Source organism: Nannobrachium achirus (assembly GCF_963921795.1).
Source record: "Nannobrachium achirus genome assembly, chromosome: 8".
NCBI lineage: Eukaryota > Metazoa > Chordata > Actinopteri > Myctophiformes > Myctophidae > Nannobrachium > Nannobrachium achirus.
The window spans coordinates 56857736-56876734 of record NC_137817.1 but is presented as its reverse complement, the minus strand read 5'-3'; the positions used below and the strand labels follow the sequence as shown (position 1 = coordinate 56876734).

General features: G+C 40.7%; 1 long non-coding RNA gene across 1 annotated transcript; it reads right to left on the bottom strand.

The window, feature by feature from the left end:
• Window positions 1–12643: 12643 nt before the first annotated feature.
• LOC308289550 lies at window positions 12644–18410 on the bottom strand. Its single transcript, XR_013962241.1, has 7 exons — window positions 18206–18410; window positions 18014–18100; window positions 17565–17657; window positions 16579–16668; window positions 16157–16186; window positions 14934–15001; window positions 12644–14721 (listed from the first exon to the last, which is right to left on the bottom strand). It is a non-coding gene; the product is annotated as an uncharacterized lncRNA (long non-coding RNA).
• Between the last annotated feature and the right edge of the window lie 589 nt (window positions 18411–18999).

Sequence of the window (18999 nt, the reverse complement as noted above, 5' to 3'; positions counted from 1 at the left end):
TTCAAAGCACGTCGTCCGACGCGATGACCTCACGTCCTGTCCAGTAGTCTACTATGCAGGAGAAAAAGCAAACAAAAACCGTCATAAAAACACAATGCAAAATACATGGATCGGCTTTGTTGTTATCTTTTACCAGTTTCGAGTGTGTATTTGCATAAGAAGTCAAGTGTTTCTTTTTTTGTGCAGCGAAAATGGTTTTTAGTGCAGTGACATTTTCATAAAACACTAAAGAAGTGAAAATACCACACCACGAGTCACCTCAATCGCCGCTAGATGGCGGTGTGGTAGCGCTGCTGCCTGCTGGAGGGAAGACGGCAAGACGCCAACATAACTACAGTGGTTCTCATACTTTACTTTTGTCAGGAGGACCCCCCAAATTGACACTTATTAGCCCGCGGACCCCCTTTTGAAGAGAATATTTTACGGCTCTATAACAGTGATTTACGGGTCTATAACAGTGATTCCCAATCATTTTAATTTTCCCCAAAAGGACCCTCAGTTTGACCCTTAATGATATTTCCGTTATCTCTGAGACTCCAATTTATAATGTAAAATCTATGTTTGGACACTCCATTTGTACACTGAGGGTCCATTGGTTCATTTCAGTGGTTACATCACGTAATATTATTGTTACAATATACAATTCAATAAATATATTGCTATGCAATAAATATGTTTTGATTGATTGATTGATTGAAGAATTTATTAGAAGTTTGCAATAGAAAAAGTACAGTTTCATGACAGTACAAATCACTGGTACAAGGTCAACTAAAAGGAGATCCTAGAAAGCCGAGGCTTATTTCCACAGGAACCACACTTTAAGTATCTCATATAACATTGAAAGACAGACGGATAGAACATAGTACTTTATCTAGGATAATATCAGTTTCAAAAGCATAACATCAAATACAAAGGCAGAAAAAAGAATAATAAAAAAGGGGGGGGGGGCATGGGGGCTTAGTCTATTTACAAGTCACGGGTAGCAGCTGTCTGAAGGTGACTTTTCATACCAATTTTGAAGGAGGCTAGGGATTTGCTCTCCTTTAGGGCTTGAGGAAGGGCGTTCCACATGTTGATGGTGTAGCAGGTGAACGAGTTAGAGCCTTGTTTGTGTCAAGAAATAATTTAACAGTGAGCAAATAAGAACAAATGTGAAAGTGATATAGTGCAAAAAGTGCAGTCAACAACAGTCTCTCCCTGCTCACCCTGCCTGCCTCCAATGATGAGAACCAGCCTTGAGTGGACAGGTGAGAGGCATCATCATTAATAACCGCTGGAGGCCACCCACAGAGACACACCCATCAATCACCATCAATTAGCCAGTAAATCAGTGCAAATACCAATATAACCATGTTTGGCACCTACAATATCTGTAATAGACCTATAATGTAATATAATTAACACAGAACTTCCTTCAGTCAAAAGGAGTCAGTTCTTCTTCATTAGGCCTACCATGTTGCAGATTCTGGTAACAATGGGCCAGCCAGCCCAGCCTGCATAGCTGTGAATGGATTGATTACAATAATACAATTTAGACATGAAAGTGATCAACCAACCAGGAGGAGTCGAATTAACTACTATTATTATTACTAGCCCTTACCCGTTCAAAGATATGAGCTCCAAAATGATGTGCAGTGTGTGGGTTATGGGATGTGCACTGTGCACACAGTATATGAGGGATGGAAAGTAACTTTAACTGGTGCTTGCATGATGTAGGAGCATCAATGTAAGAAACCCGTTTTGTTTAATGGCTACAGAGATACTGCCCCCCCCCCCCCCCCCAGCCCGCCCGCCCACCCGCCTGCACACACACCCGCCTGCCTGCACACACACACACACACACACACACACACACACACACACACACACACACACACACACACAGAGCTGGTTAAACATTTTGCCTCAAGCTAGATGCAGAATAGATGTGCCTCATGCTAGATGCAGAATAGATAGTAGATACACCATAAAAATGCTAATATACAGCATACGATTTGTGAAAGTGACAAACGGGCTTCACAGTTATGTCAGGTGTGTTCATATGCTAATGGTGATGCGATTTCAGATCAATTGCTCCAGCCACTGAGGAGAAACGCTGTTTCAGACAGACAGACAGACAGACAGACACTCACTCACTCACTCACTCAGACAGACATTCGCAAAATTATAGTATAGATTGGTAGTAGTAGACTGTCTACACTGCAATGACAGTCGCCTTTAACGAAACTGGGCAATATAAAGTCCAGATGAAGCCTCTATCTATATGGAGCTGTTCACATCTTCACAGCAGGGGGCGCTAAACATCAAATCACCACCGCTTTGGACAAGCGCAAGACTTCGACCAAGACTTCGACCCGGAAGTGGAACACAAAACATGCGTTGTTTTGAAAACACAAAGCAGCTGAGCATATGAGTTGAGCCCAGCTTTTGGGTTTGTTCATTGGTTTAAATAAACAGCATTCATTGATATTTTCACTGCCAATAAAACTAAACCACAAACATCGAATTCATTCAATCAACCAGCGACTCTGACGCCTGACGGACTGCAGCTGCTGAAGAACATATTTGGAGGTGTGTGTGTGCCTTCTAATTTATTCAACCCCGTCTCCTACGGATTCCATTATCGCGCTAGGTTAAGAAGGCATCCTACGGATTAATCACTGTACACTGTACTATTTAGTTCTGCACTGACGATGGGACCACTTTGAACAGTGTGTTATGTTTTATGTAATGCTTTCAAGTGCTGCTGCTGCTATGTAGATTTTCTTGTCTCATGTTGTGGTGATAGCCTAGCCTTACATTAATTCTCACCTGTAGTAGCTTCTGCTTTGACGTCATCAAAGCAGAAGCTACTACAGGAGAAGATTAATGTAAGGCTAGTGATAGCCTTACATCCTACCAAGACATTTGCATTGTGACGTCACAATGCCGAAGTCTCGATAGGAATATCTTGAGGCTATTGCGGTGAGATGATGCTTTATTTGGTTTGGTTGGTATGATTTTATTTGGACTCAGAAAGAACCAATCAACCAACCAACCAAACAACCATTCGAAACAGTTTAAACACTGGTTTCTCTAGGTTATCATACAATCCCTACACTCTAGTATAAAACCAGTTTAAACTCGTAGGGGTTTGAACTTAATGAAATGAATCTATGCAATAATATAGCCATGTTCACCATTGCTAGCATGACACTAGCCTGGTATGGCCACTTGGCCCTAGAATGGCTGTGATCTTAAATACATTTCCATCGATCCATCCATCTTTAACCACTTATCGGCAACAGTTCCAACTGGGATTTCCCTATCCTGAACAACTTCCTCCACTCCCTCCAGTCCGGGAGTATACAGAGGTGTTCCCTGGCCAGTGTGGAGATATAATCCTTCCATCTGGTCTTTGGTTTGCCACAGGGTCTTCTTCTCCCAGTGGGACGTGCATCGAGGACCTTCCTAGGAAGGCACTCAGGAGGCATCCGTACTAGATGCCAGAACCACCTAAGCTCACTCCTGTATTCCAAATACACACAGCCATAGATCTGTCCTATCCACGCACGGTTATCATACTATAGTCTCTGCAGTAGGGATGGACATCGGTATCGGCCAATACCAAAAATGGGCAGGTATCATATAAAACCGGCCGAATCGGTGACCGGCAGGTCACTGACATAAATATCGGTTTTATGCCAATTGTGTCTATGGCACTGCACAGCATGATGCTCTGGTCCTGTGACTAAAGTAAACATTAGCAAGTAGCAGCCAGTCTACTTGGTGGCAGCCTACAGAATACAGATGGTGCTGGTTACCTTTGCAATGTAAGGATATATTCCATAATCCTGTGTCAATGTCGTCTCCAAAAAGGAGAAAAAAAGCATGTGTCACACTGTCACCTGCTTTCCTCCTGCCTAGTCTAGACGGTCATATTAGACTGGATATTGTGATTTTTCTAGTTCTTAGCTAAAGAAATCGGTATCGGAAAAATCGGTTTTGGCAGGTCAGACCTTCATAAAACCGGCGGATCGGTATCGGCCAAGAATTTTGCAATCGGTCCATCTCTACTCTGCAGCATTCATTTCTTGAAGTCAGATATTGTCCTCTAGTTTCATATCCATTTGAAAGGTCTGGCAGAAAACGTGTGTTTAGTAAAATATCTCCACTTTTCCACAAGCGTCACACAGACAACATTTTCTGTCACTACGGACCGACTGAACATATGAAAACCTCCTTTGGGAACAGTCTATGTTTCGGAAGCACAATTGACAGGTACATTGCTATTCGTGTGGGGTAATTGAACACACCACCTGCGCCACATGTGTGCCCCATATAGTCTACTAGCCAGAATGTGAACCCGGACATATTGAGTACAGTAAGGTTTTATGTTAGAAATGTTGAGTATGGGTCCCCAGCATGTAGAAACTGCCGGATGCTAACTTGTATATGTTGAGCAATTTTCATAATCAGCCGCTAAAGTTGGTGTCCCATTAACATTACATTACAGGAAAAATAAGCAAAAAAATAATCTGCTTTAAGTAGCATATGAGGGGTCTAACTAGGGGTATTTCATGATTCTGAATCCATTGCAAGCATCCGTTTTGCATGAAAAACATTCCTTGGGCTAAAACGGACCCCAGAAACATGTGAAAAGTGATGATTCGGCACTTTTAATCACTAAACCAAGGCCGATATTTCGCCAAGGAATGATTTTCGTGCAAAACGGATGCTTGCAATGGATTCAGAATCATGAAATACCCCTAGTTAGACCCCTCATATGCTACTTAAAGCAGATTATTTTTTTGCTTATTTTTCCTGTAATGTAAAGTTAATGGGACACCAACTTTAGTGGCTGATTATGAAAATTGCTCAACATATACAAGTTAGCATCCGGTGGTTTTTATATGCTGGGGACCCATACTCAACATTTCTAACATAAAACCTTACTGTACTCAATATGTCCGGGTTCACAATGGGGCTCAATGGGCTGGCAAGCGGACTAATACATTTGTGCATCCCAAAGACAGTTTTGTTATATTCCGATTCAGTTCAGTCTTGCACTTATTCCGGGCCCCTCGTCCATTCATCCGTGTTCAGCTCGGAAAGTGGAGATATTTGACTATAAACACACATTTTCTGCCAGAACTTTCAAATGGATATGAAACTAGAGGACTATATCTGACTCCAAGCCGATCTATAGCTGTGTAATTGGAATATATGAAATGTATGTACAGTATAAGATCACAGCTATTCTAGGACTAGGCCAGAGTAATACAACTGCTGAAAGTTGTATTGTCAGCAGTTAGGGTTAGGCAGATTTGTCTGGTTTCCAGGCTAGCTTGACACCACTGTCATATCCTAGATGATGTACGAATTGCATCTCTCTCTCTCTCTCTCTCTCTCTCTCTCTCTCTCTCTCTCTCTCTCTCTCTCTCACAACCTATATATATAATTATTATTCCCTTTATGTATTTATTGTATTATTAATGTTGTTTTGTTCTGCTTTGTTTTTCATTTTCTAGATGCCAAGGAAAAACCAAAGAAGTCAAGCAGCCAAAAGAAAATGGCAGAATTGGAAAGCCTCTAAAGGTAATTCAAAAACGTCCATCTTTTCTCCCACTTTTAACAGCCTACTTCATCCAACAAGAGTTTGATCGGTTGATTGATTGAATACTTTATTAGCTTGCATATTCAGATACAAGGTCTACTAATAGGATTTAAACCCAAGAAAGCATTATGGCTCGTTTACATTCAGGGGTCCTTTTAAAAGTGTCGCATAAAAGGAATAAAAATAGCCGATCTACAAGTTCACAAGCGCTGTGAACTCAGATCTGCTATTTTCACATTTTAAAAATTATTATTAATTTCTAGGTCTGTCCTTCAAAAGCTTTTATTTTTTGGCCATTGATAATACCACAAATTGACAAAGAAAACATTCAACAACGGGTGGGATTAACCTACAAATGTTAGTCAATATATTATCGACATTTTGGTATAATACATTGCATTACATAGCTTGTAAGCGACCTGCGTTACCACATTACCACACTGTTTAATTATAAACCTATAGTATCCTTTACAGATGTATTATGTACTTATTATCAAGTAAATTCATACTGCATGCCTTCTTCAGTTGCAGTTCATGATTGTCGTAATAAATGGTGTGTTATCTTCAGGGGTGCAGTCGTCCTGAAAATGAAGCAAATACGGAATTAAAAGTTCCAATGATTGGCCGCTAGTTGCGCTGTTCTGGCACCAGAAGCAACATGTTCTCCATAGGATTCTATCCATTCATTTCTACCAATGAACGTTGATTTCTACAATGATGGCGTCACCCATACAACGATTTACGCAGCATAGAAACCAATGGCTTTCCGCTGTCCATATTTATTTTACAGACTATGGTTATCTTATATAATGAGCATTTGTGAGGATGTTAGATGTTTTGGAGATAAAACCAGAGAGGCCAGACTGACACGGTTTGGACACGTACAGAGGGGGGGATAGTGAGTATATCGGTAGAAGGATGATAAGGTTGGACCTGCCAGGACGGAGGTGTAGAGGAAGACCAAAGAGGAGATTTATGGATGTACTGAACCTGTCATTTAATTACTTAAGTCAGTCTACTTTCCACAGTCCGTTTGCTCTCTCCTAGGCTAGCCTAACATGGACATTCTATGCCCCATATACACTACCCGGCAAATCTGTTCACTTCTCTCTGCTGCGCTGCTGCTGCCCAGTGGCCACTCACATGAGTAAATGAGGAAGTGAATCCGCGGTGGAAAACGAGTGATAAATCTTGATAGCGATCTTGATAATTATAATGGATAAGCATTAACAAACCAGCTGACATGAACAATACTGATGTAAAATAAAATATCAGAATGGCTACATATATTTTATATGCACAAAATTACAATTCATAAAATGTCGTGACAGTTACAAGGGGGCTCACCCAGGCTTTTCTTCTTGAAATGCCTGGATCCCGAGGCTGGCTCTCTCCAGACATTCTCCACAGGGGTTTACCACTGCACAAGGACTTTCCAGAACCACCAATCCCCCGGACGATATGCCCATATATGGACATGCACATAAATGGACATATACTGATAACATCAGGGATCTCTGTATATGGGCATAAAAGGGACAGAGAAGCAAGGAATATAATTGCGACCGTAGGTCGCAGTTACTTGCACACTATCCAAACCTCCACCGGCTGTCCCTCCGTCACTCCCTCCGTCACTCCCTCCGTCACTCCCTCTGTCACACGTCACACTTTTGCCCTGCTCATATCTCTGCAACCGTTGCCCCGATCCATGCCAGATTTTGCACACACACTCCTTGCCTGCCAAACTACAACCTCCAAGGACCCCCGGAGTTTCGGGGACCCCCAGGTCCCTGGGGGACCCCCAGGTGTAAAAAATTACCAAATGTGCAAAAATGACCAAATGACCACCCCAACGGGGCTGCTCTCTCTGTGTCACACACACACACACACACACACACACACACACACACACACACACACACACACACACACACACACTCTCTCTCTCTCTCAAACATAATGTGTGACCTGCCAAGTGGCAAGGAATGTTGCCACTGTCCTCTCTCTCTCACACACACACACACACACACACACACACACACACACACACACACACACACACACACACACACACACACACACACACACACACACGCACACACACACACGCACACACACACACACACCAGGGAGTCCAGGAAGGATGAGCCTCCATGCTTAAGTGTCAGGTGATCATTGCTGAAACCTCAGAACAATAGCCACATATTAGCAACCATAAATACAGATGCCCACCCTTTAGCTAACAGAAACTGCTTTTGTAAATGCTGGAATGTTAAAAAGGTCATCTCTTTCACTTTCAATTGTATACATTAGCTATTGTTCATAACTACACAGTCATGTCATCAAAATGCATCTGTCCCATCTAGCGCCACCATCTGGCTGATTTTTAAAAAACACATTTTTGGACACTGCTCCTACAGAATTTGCCCTAAAATCACACAAACCACTACACAGTATCTCTACAGTCACCCTGCTCCTACAGATTTTGCCCTAAAATCATGCACACCAGTACACAGTATCTCTACAGTCATGTAATCACAACGCATCTGTCCCATCTAGCGCCACCATCAGGACGATTTTGCACAAACTACTTTTTGGCCTATTTATGGAGATAAGCGACCAACGGTCGCTTATCTCCCGATTAGGGAGTCTTACTGGTATATCATTCCTGAGTAGGCCAGTGCCAAACGAGACCCCTGTGGCATTGAATGATGCTTCAAAGTAATTGGGACAGTCCTATTCATTTCGAAACTAAAAACTAAAAAGAATATTTTCTCTTGAATCATGCTTACATCTCAAATATTTCCTTTTCCAGGCATCTATCCACTGCCCTCTGAGACACAAAAGAAGAAGAAGAAGAAGACACGGGGTGAGTAGATAGAAATGGTGCCATCTTATGAGAATTAGTCAGGACCAGTTACTTAAAGTTACAGTATATGACAATAGGTTTTAAAATAATCTGTGAAGTGGTATTTCAAGTTAGTAAGTACCAGAACACTCCAGAACACTACAGTATGATGTGTATGCGTACATACATGGCATGCTTACTTTGTGAAGTTTATGTAACCACTGGTCCTACGAAGACATGTTTACATATTAGTCAACTCCGACTGACCACATAATCAAATGTTACACTAGCTATGAATACCAGAGTTGACACTGCATGCATAAATGTCAAGTTCAAACATTTAATTATTGTCTCAATATTTTGTCTTTTGCCTAGACTTCCTGGACCTCCCTGTGTGTAGAGAGGGGTTTTTCGATGAATGCGCCCCAGTGGAGTGGAGCCCCCTTCTGGTCCAGGAGGAACCAGAGCCTCCGCAGATCAAAGAGGAACATTTACATTGTAGGTTAATAATGAAAACATATTTAATCAGTTATTTAGTCACTCACACTCCAGGAGTATGGCTTTATAAGCATTATGCTTCTCTCTGACCCCCTTTTCAGCATTCTTTGTCCAAATGCTGAATCTAAACTGAACTGAACTGAAGAGAAGCATGTTGCAGCTGATGTCTTAGAGAATTATGGTTTTGAAATGGAACATTAGGGAAAGTTCTAGTTACGACAGTTAAAAGAATATTAATAACTAGTAAGACACATCAGGGCGACATGCGTGAGGTCTTGCCAATTCTTGGCCATCTGGCCAGTGATGCATATCGGACCAGTAACCCATATATGGAGACCCCTGCATGATAGTCAACAATGTGATGTCAGAACATGCCCATATATGGGCATTCCCAGATATGCACTTAATATTGATGACATCGGGACAGGGATCTCCATATATGGGCATAAAGCAGACAAGGACGTAATTACTTTGCAAGTGTGACTCGTGATGACATCAGCAATCTCCATATAGGGGCATAAAAGGGACATCAAGCCAGAGCGTGATGTCAGAGCGGCAAACCCATTCTGTTAAGAGTGGTTCCCCTGACATGACAAGTGACATCAGAGCGACAAACCCATAGAACCACAGTGTCAGGCGTGACAGACAGATACACACATACAAGCTGTGACCGCTTTCATAGTAAACTTACCTAGGCTACGGTCGCAAAAAAAAAGATACATCGAAAAATGTGAAGTTTAAACCTTTTTCTCCTTTGCCTAGACTCCCTGGACCTCCCTGAGTGTAAAGAGGAGGTTTTCTATGAACCGCAGGAGAGGAGGTCCAGTCTGGTCCAGGAGGAACCAGAGCCTCCACAGATTGAAGATGAATACACACATTGTAAGTTAATAAGGCATACATATCAAATCAGTTACTTATTATGCAAGTTTAAAGGGTAAACTTGTCACGGGTGATTATTAATGATACATGTTCAGTTCGTTTTTGAAGAGAGTGTATTTGTCAATTAGAATGGTTGCACTCGATGTCGTTGATGATAAACTCAGTTTTGAAATGCTACCTTTCTTTAAATTCTTTAGCTCAAGTTCCAACTACCAGTTAACCCATTATTGTGTATTATTAATTTATGCTTTAACTATAAAAGAAATAGCAGATATACAAGCTCTCAGTGCCGCGCTGCGAGCTTGTAGATCTGCTATTTTTGAAAAATCGTGAAAATTTGAATTTTGACCCAAGTGTCTTTTGAATCCTTTTAAGGTTTTTTGAAAAACATATGTTTCTATGTAAGCAATCTGTCTAGCCATCGTCAAAGAAAAGATCCTTTTCGCTTAACTGGAGCTCACTTAGTCTGTTCTTGAGAGACTACTATGTCAGTGGTTCTCAAACTTTTTCATGTGAAGGACCCCCAAAATTATATGTATTTGGCCACAGACCCCCATCTCAAAATATTTCGTTCCAGGGACCACCCAGAAGCAAAATTTGAGTTACAAACTTTCGCTTTAAAAATACATATAAATACATATAAGATTTGCACACATTTTCACGACTTTTTCAAAAATAACAGATCTACAAGCTCTTGTATATCTGCTATTTTTCAATTGCTAAAGCATTCAATAATTCTAGGCCTAATTTGAAAGTTGAAACATTTCATGATCTTCTTTGTATCTCTTGCCTAGACTTCCAGGAGGAGTGGAGCAGCAGCCTGGTGCAGGAGGAACCAGAGCCTCCACAGTTTGAGGAGGAACAGCAGGCGGCGCTCCTTCAAAGAGCAGAGGAGGCTGATGGGTCAACGTCGTCATTACCAGCAGTGGAAAGTGATGGTGACGATGATGATGATGATGAAAACATTGAGACTGATGGGTCAACATCATCATTAACATTAATACCAGCAGTGGAAAGTGTTTGGGATGATGAAAGCAGAGAGACAGAGCCTCCAGCCAGCAGCACCTCAACGGAACACATGAAAACACAGGCTTCGCTGTCGCACTGGCTAGAATCGCGACAAACAATGTATGCGCAGCTGCTCGCTTCGCACTGCTCTAAATCTGACAGTACATACTGTGATGAGCGGGAGGAGACAGAGGGACAGAAAACGGTCCATATAGGAACAAAGAACATCAACTTCAATCGAAAGGAAGACAAGAACACAAGCAAAGATCTCGATTGTAAAGTTTGTGGCAAAACCTTTAAATACAAAATAAGTCTGAAGAAGCACATGGCTACTCACAGTTGTGAAGAAGAAATACCCTTCGTTTGTCAAGTTTGTGGCAAAGGATTTATAGCAAGCAGAGAATTTAAAGAGGCACACAAGGACACACACAGGATCAATTTTTGATTGTAGAGCAGGGGTATTTAACTAAATTGTTCAGGGGGCCACATTGTCAAAAACCCAAGGGGCTGGACATAATAAATATGACATGAGTCACATCTTGGTTTTACTGTAAATTAAAGGTCTCAAGTTGGTCTCAAACAACGGAAAAGCCATTACTTTCGTGGCAAAGGAATTATTTTAAAAAGGTGTTTAGATAGTTTGTTTTATTGTAGCAATGTAAAGCATATGTCCTGAAGCATCACGTCAAGATTCATGAAGGTAAATACCTATGTAAAGCATATGTCCTGAAGCATCACGTCAAGATTCATGAAGGTAAATACCTAAATAAAATTGTGTTTTTAACTGACATACTGTACAATATCTCACACAAAACAATCCAGCATGACAATGACAAACATACAAATACACCAACAAAACATGTCAGTTCTTATGTTCATCATTTTCAAATTTAACATCACACCGTCTTGAACAGTCTTTGTGTATCCCCTCAAAAGCAGGCCAGTCACAGCTCCAACAGTTGTCGCAGCCAAACTATCAGCTATTACCAGCGGTGGAAAAAGTACTCACATGTTGTACTAAAGTAAAAGTATCAATACTGCAATGTAGAAGTACTCTGTTACAAGTAAAGGTCAGGAATTCAAAATGTACTTGAGTAAAAGTACAAAAGTATTGGCATCAAGATGTACTTGAAGTATAAAGTATGAGTGCAAGTTATGAAGAATGTCCCATCTAAATTGTGTTAAAACAATAGCTGATCTACAAGCTCACAACGCGTCGCCAAGCGACACGTGTGCTTGTAGAAAGTTTAAATAGGGTTCCCTTGGTAAATGAAGACAAAAACAACTTTTAGGCTAGCCGCTACATTAAGGTAATGTAATGACTGTTGGCACAAAATGGGCCTTCAGCCGAACAGTGAGACAGCAAAAGGTGTCTGAGTAGACACGTCTGGCTTGTACATTAGGCCTAGCACAGCATCAACCTTTTGTAAATCAGCACTCCTTTTAGAAAATGACCCAGATATAGAAAATGGCAGTCATTAATCCAGCGAAAGACATGTATTCTACAATACTGGTGGGGTCATTTGGACCTCACAATTATAGCAAATCAATACACCTATACACACAGACACTCATTTGCTGTTGCTAAACAAGTTTAGCACAGGAATTTTATTTGTAAATGTACATTGTGATTTACAACAAGACAATCTCAAAATTCCATGGCATAATAAAGTGAAAAAGGTACAGGACAAAACATAATGACCAATTTAAAACAAGACAATCTCAACATACCATGGCATAATAAAGTGAAAAAGGGGACAGGGCAAAACATAATAACCCCCCCCCCCCCCCCGCATGTAAATAGTATTGCAATGTATGAATACGGGCCTGTAGAAATAAAGTAAAAAGTATCCACAAGTTTCCTAGGTACTGCAGTAACTTAAAGTACTAGGAAAACAAGAGTGAGCAAATTCTGGGCATCATTTCAGTGGAAGCTTATGTGGGAACACATGGTTGTGTTCCCATATTATTGACTGACATCATGGATCACGTATACCGTAATTCCCACGTTCGGAGTTTTCCTAAATAATGACATTGTTGCGATTTTCATTTAACTGCCAATAAAGTATTCTATCCATCTATTACTTAATTGAACTGAATGACAACCAGTGAAGTGATGCCCATAATTCGAGCAAGACCTCATGGGACACAGTACATGGGAAACTCATGGATACATTGCACTTCTTAGAGAATTGTGGGATCTCAAAGGGAGAGTGTTTTTGGCAGGTCTTTAAGTCCGAGTGTATCAAAAAGGCAACTGGTTTAAGGTGGCGGAAGCTTGTGATTGGCTGCACGGAGGTGGGGAAAGTCGGGGGGGAAGGAGATAAACCTATCCTTAACCCTAACCTCAGTAAAACTAACGCTGGTGAATGCTAACCTGGTGAAATGCTAACCTGCCGACGCTGGTGAATGCTAACCTGGTGAATGTTAACCTGATCGGGCCAACATTTTTAATATTCTCGGACTGAAAGACCTGCAAAAAATGCTCTCCCGGATCACAATTAATGCGATCAAACTAATGTTAATAATAACATATTATAATCTTATAATCTTATCTTATTATAATCAGTTTTTTGGCACCAACCTAGTCCTAGTTTTTTGGCACCGACCTTTAACACATTTCGTGGCATGGAGCACACGCAAGACCGCGATCGCCCATGGAAAACACGGTAAAAACACTGAAAACGCTGGCAGAATTAGGATTAATTCATAAATAGCTGGCATGATTTGTATTAAAAACATTAAAACATCAAAACGAGCATTTTGGTTTTTTGTGTCTCCTCCTTTTGTTATCTTTTTAATTCATTTTACAGCTTTTTAAAATTGGTAATTAAAATATTCAATCAAGTGTGGTCGCCTTAGCTGGCCCTCAGTTAAGATTAACCATAACAATAGAAGGCAGAGTGTCCCAACCTGCCAGCACAACAATTTATACATCTTATATTTTTTTTTTTTTAAAGCATCGCTCTCTTGTTGGTGCTTTGTGGCAACTTTACAGCACCACTCACAGGCCTGGCATATACAGTATACTATACTACAGTGGTTTTGTTGCGTTCTGGAGACGTCTTGGCTTCTTAGTGGTTTCATAAGGACACATTTCTTGAGAATATTCCATGTGTATGGTAAATGCTTTAAAGATGTCTCAGTGAATCGTCTTCATATACAGTACATAGCCTGAAACTGTTACTTTTCAGAAAATGGAAAAAGGGACCGGTGTTATTTGATTTGTGTAGTTCATATTTAAGTGCCGGCTACACGTGTATGGATCCTTTCCTGAACACGCATTTTTTTCAGCCACACGCAAGCGGTGGTTTCAGCTGCTAAAACAGATCTTTTTGTAAACGGATAAATAAGTGGAGATTTACCAAAATATCCGATTTAGAACATTTTAGAAAGATCCATACTCATGTAGCTGGGGCATTAGTCATGGTAGGTGTGGCGCTCCACCTCATTGATACATCTCCCAGGGGCCTAGCGCCTTGTAACAGGGATAGGCTCCTGCGTACTTGACAGATACAGTACAGACAATAAAAGCCTCTCCGACCTAAAGGTTAATACTTTTCATTTGTTCAGTATTTATAAAACCTGCCTGTCCATCAGATTGTGCAAATGCTTTTCAATTGGGAGTGTTTTTTTGCGGAAATCCTCAAATGGCAATTTTGTGTGACTCAGATAAGATGAAGTAACACGTTAATTTACAAAAAGACAACACAAAGTTGAAATATAAGGTTTCTGCCTGACAGCAACGAAGATATGTGTTAAGTCTAAATTATTCATAACATATTTAAGATGTAATGATTTTTCAAAGTTTTGGAACTTATGAATGACAGTCTGGGTGGATGGTCAGCTGTGACGTCACTCACGCTCCAACATCCTTGTCAAGGGTGGGTGTCTGAAACAGAGATGGAGAGAGTGGAGGAGGGTGTTAGGTCAGATATGTTTGGTGAATTGGAGGAGATAGGGAGGAAGATGGAGTGAGGCAGACAGGAGTGGGCAAAAGAAAATGGAGAACAAGGCGTTCCGAAATAAATTTAATCGGTCGCTGGAACTGTTGAAAACAAATAAGAAATAACAGACACAGTAACAGAAGAAAAACAGACATACCGAATCACTGATCTTCTCTCCCTTCTGATGCATCACTTTACCATTGGTATCCAGCAGTGGCTTAATTTCTATAATGCACAGAAACACACAAACACAATGCAAACAAATACAATTATATATTAAAAAAAAAGTTGAGATAAGTATAAAACAAATAACATCAGACCTGCCAACCCTGGCAAATTTTTTTGAGTACTCATGCCTGTGTCTTTGTTAAACATTGTTAATTGAGCAGCCTAAATAAAACCACCTTTCTGTGCATGATTTGCATGAAGTTGAAAGTATTCAACTCATGTAGGTTTCTAGTGCATTAATTAATTGATATATAGGCCTACATTGTGTATAGATCACATACCGTCTAGTCTGTATATTCATTCATAGAGGATACAGGCTACTCATTGTTAAACCATTAATGTCTTCATATATTCACAGGTGATAAATAACTTGTTCACCTTTAATGTTTTTGACAATACATATAGTCCTCCTAATTCATTCATTCATACTCATTTAGAGATAGCTTTAGAGATGGATATTTACTCTAAAGCCCAATCATGGTCAATGTATGTTTCAGTTTACTGTACTACGACCTGCGTCACAAGTTTTCCGACTTTGCTCGCGTGCAACACCGTCGTATGACGAAGTACAGTATAACACGGGCTTCATACACAACAAGCTGTAGCGGTGGCGACTGCAGTTTAATAGTGTAATATTATTGTACGTTTATATATTACCTGTTATACTACAGGCAGCATTGTGGGGGGCGAATTGTCCCTGTGCAACTGCATCGACTCCGACGACTCTCACAACACGGCCATTCTCCGTTTATCTAAATTAATCTGATTAATATCGCCGATATATGTACAAACCGAGCGGCGACAGCTGACTACATGCTGACATGAAACCAAAACAAACTCCTGTTTCCATCCGGTTAAATTCTTCTTCTGACGACAAAAAAAGAGCATACCTTCTGTTCTAGTGCTCCCCAGCGCCATGCGCCCCATTCACACACCATTCAAGTGGTGCCTGGGAGGAACTACACGGCAGGGACCAAAAATGTTTCACTTCAATAGTGTGCTGCAGATCCCCCAAAGTTGCGTAGCAATGAGGGGAAATAGCGTACCTGCGTATTGACACTTAAAATGCGTGCCGTTTACGCAAAATGCGTATAGGTTGGCAGGTCTGTAACATTGTAATATGATTGCCATTTCTACATTTCAAAATGTTACCTGCTGTTGCAGCCACATTTGCCTTTCCATCTGCAGAGTAAAGAATAACAGTGTTACTTCATTTACGTCCCATTTTTCTGTTGGATTTGCCATGTGAAGGGACTACCCGTATGTTGGCAGTGAACTGTCAGATACTGTATACCGCTGAAAGGTCACTTCACACTATTTTAAAACTATCGGTATGTTTTATTACTGCAATGTCTGGCCGATGGGGTTGCCACAAAACATAAGGCAGTTTGAGAGCTAAATGAACTGCCACACGCACGCACGCATGCATGCACGCACACACGCACAACACACACACACACACACACAACCTACCTGACCTGGTGGAGACCTTTGTTCCTAGGAGCACTTTTTTCTAGTTTTATAACATTTTAATACTTACAAATTAGTTGGAAGTTAAACTCAAACTCACTCACCTTTTGAAAAAACGACAGGATCAGGTTTCGACTTGGAACAACATGAAGGGAACTTCTTTATACGAGTCGAGATGAAATCCTTTATAGGAGCTGAGATGAAATTCAACACAGTCATAACAGTGAGTTTAAGCTTGTTTGGAAACATGTGCATTGTGTGCACAGACAGAAAGCCTATAACATTGAAAGCAGTAGCACTGTATGTGTAACCAACTAAATATTAAAACATTGACATTTGCTTGCGCGATTGCATGTAGCTGCTGAGCAGTAACTTTTCAAGCATTCTGTATGTTATGTGTAACTTAATGGGGGTGCAAGTGATATTTATTTGTGTTAAATGGCTATATATTCTGATTTCCGTCATTGTTACAGGGGTCTCCCTGCCTTTCAAGCTCTTTAAATACATTTTCAGAATGGGAAAAACATTTTATTCCAATCAGGAGAGAACTCATACAAGATATGGAATAAGGAATAAGGAATAAACAGTGATGGTTAAGGGATTAACAAGCCAACAAAAAAAACACACCAGTGCGAAGTGAGCGGTGCAAACACGACACACTTGTCCGTGACGTCAGTTACTTTAAGTGTACGAGTACGGATCTCCATAAATGGAGAATGGAGATCCATTTTAATACATTCCGTACTAAAACAGACAAACGTAGGAGTGGTTTGCACCGCTCAAAAAAACGAGCAGACAAAATTGGAATTGGAACACTACTGCGTTATCCAGACAGACACAGTTAAGATGTGACGGTTCTGATAGTAAACTGCAACCTACGGTCGCAATAAAACTGAAGCGGATAAATGGTCTTTTAGTCTTTATGGGCTTCTCCCACCTGCAAATGTATTTTTGTGTTGACTAAAGAGCTGGAGTGATTGGGAGAACCCTTACAGACACACTATAGCAATGATGACTAACATCAACAACATAAAAATGACACAAGATTATCTTTTTAATCCGTTTAATGTAAATTAGCATAGAAACTTACCATGATACTTAATCAGCACGACCAGCAGCACGACTAGCCCCCCCACTGCCAGGATGGTTCCAACGGTGATTCCAACGATGCTTGCAGTTGATACTAAGAAGGGGAAAAACAATATACTGTGTTTACTTTGCTTTCAAGTCACCAGCTAACTTTACCTCAAATAATTCTGACTGCATTCTGTCATCTCCTGCTTTCTTTCCGTCTCTCAATCTCTTTTACTCTCCATCTGTCTCCTCCCGCTAGACTACACACTAGAGTACCAGAACATGTTGACATGATAATCTCTCATTTAACATTAAACACTTGTTGGCTGACGGTGCTTCACCTATAGAAACAGTTGGCAGCTGGGTGTTGGTGAATGTCAGAGAGTGAGTGGCTGGTGTGTGTGTGTGTGTGTGTGTGTGTGTGTGTGTGTGTGTGTGTGTGTGTGTGTGTGTGTGTGTGTTTACCTCCCGTCGGGGCTGGTTGCTCTGTCGTGGGGACCGCCGTCGCTGCATGAAATGGTTGCTCTATCGGGGGGACCGCCGTCGGGGGGACTGTACAAATGTATATATTTTGACTGTACACACGTATATATGAATATTGTGATATAAGTAACACATGACTATAACAATTATTCACAGGACACAATGGATACTTACCCGTCACTTCAACTCTGTAAGTCTCTACGCGATCCTTTTCCTTGCTGGATTTGTAGCTAATTGCCAGTGTATAGTTTCCCACCCATTTCAAATGCTATCAATCCATTCAAAGGGAATTTGTCATGTGTAATAAGAGCCTTGAATGGTGAGAGTAGCTGGCATACTGTCTACCCGGTAGGTGTTTGTCATTATTCTGTGGGTTGATAATGGCTTTTGCTATTTTATCCCAGCTACTGCTATTGAAAACGAAACTTAAGCTTAGTAGGTGTTTTGTCATCATTCTGTGGCCGAAAATGTCACGTTGTTTTAGCGCTGGTTCAAATCTGGGGAGGGGAGAAAAATTATAATAATGACATTATTTAAATGTACTTTTCTCCATGGCAAATAAATATATGATAAGGTTATATGAATATGGGCATTGTATGGCTCAACAGTTTAAAGTTTGTTACAGTTGCTATGGCAACCATAACAACGTGATTTTTTTTTTGTTTATGTTTCTTTAAGTTAATTCCCCTCCAATCCACAAAATGCAGCTTCTGGGTGATTCCCCCACGGGATAAATAAAGGAATCTATCTATCTATCAATCAATCAATCAATCAATCAATCAATCAAGTTTATACAACACAGCTTTTTTTTTTTTGTAATCTTTTTCGAACTTGTTAGAGTCTCTTTAGACACTTCTCTTAATACATGAAGGAGCATGGTAGTCTACTGGTTGAGACGCTTGACCTGCAATCCTTCTACTTTTCCGCAGGGCAGAGGTTCAATTCCCAGAAGGGGTTGTGAATGGAAC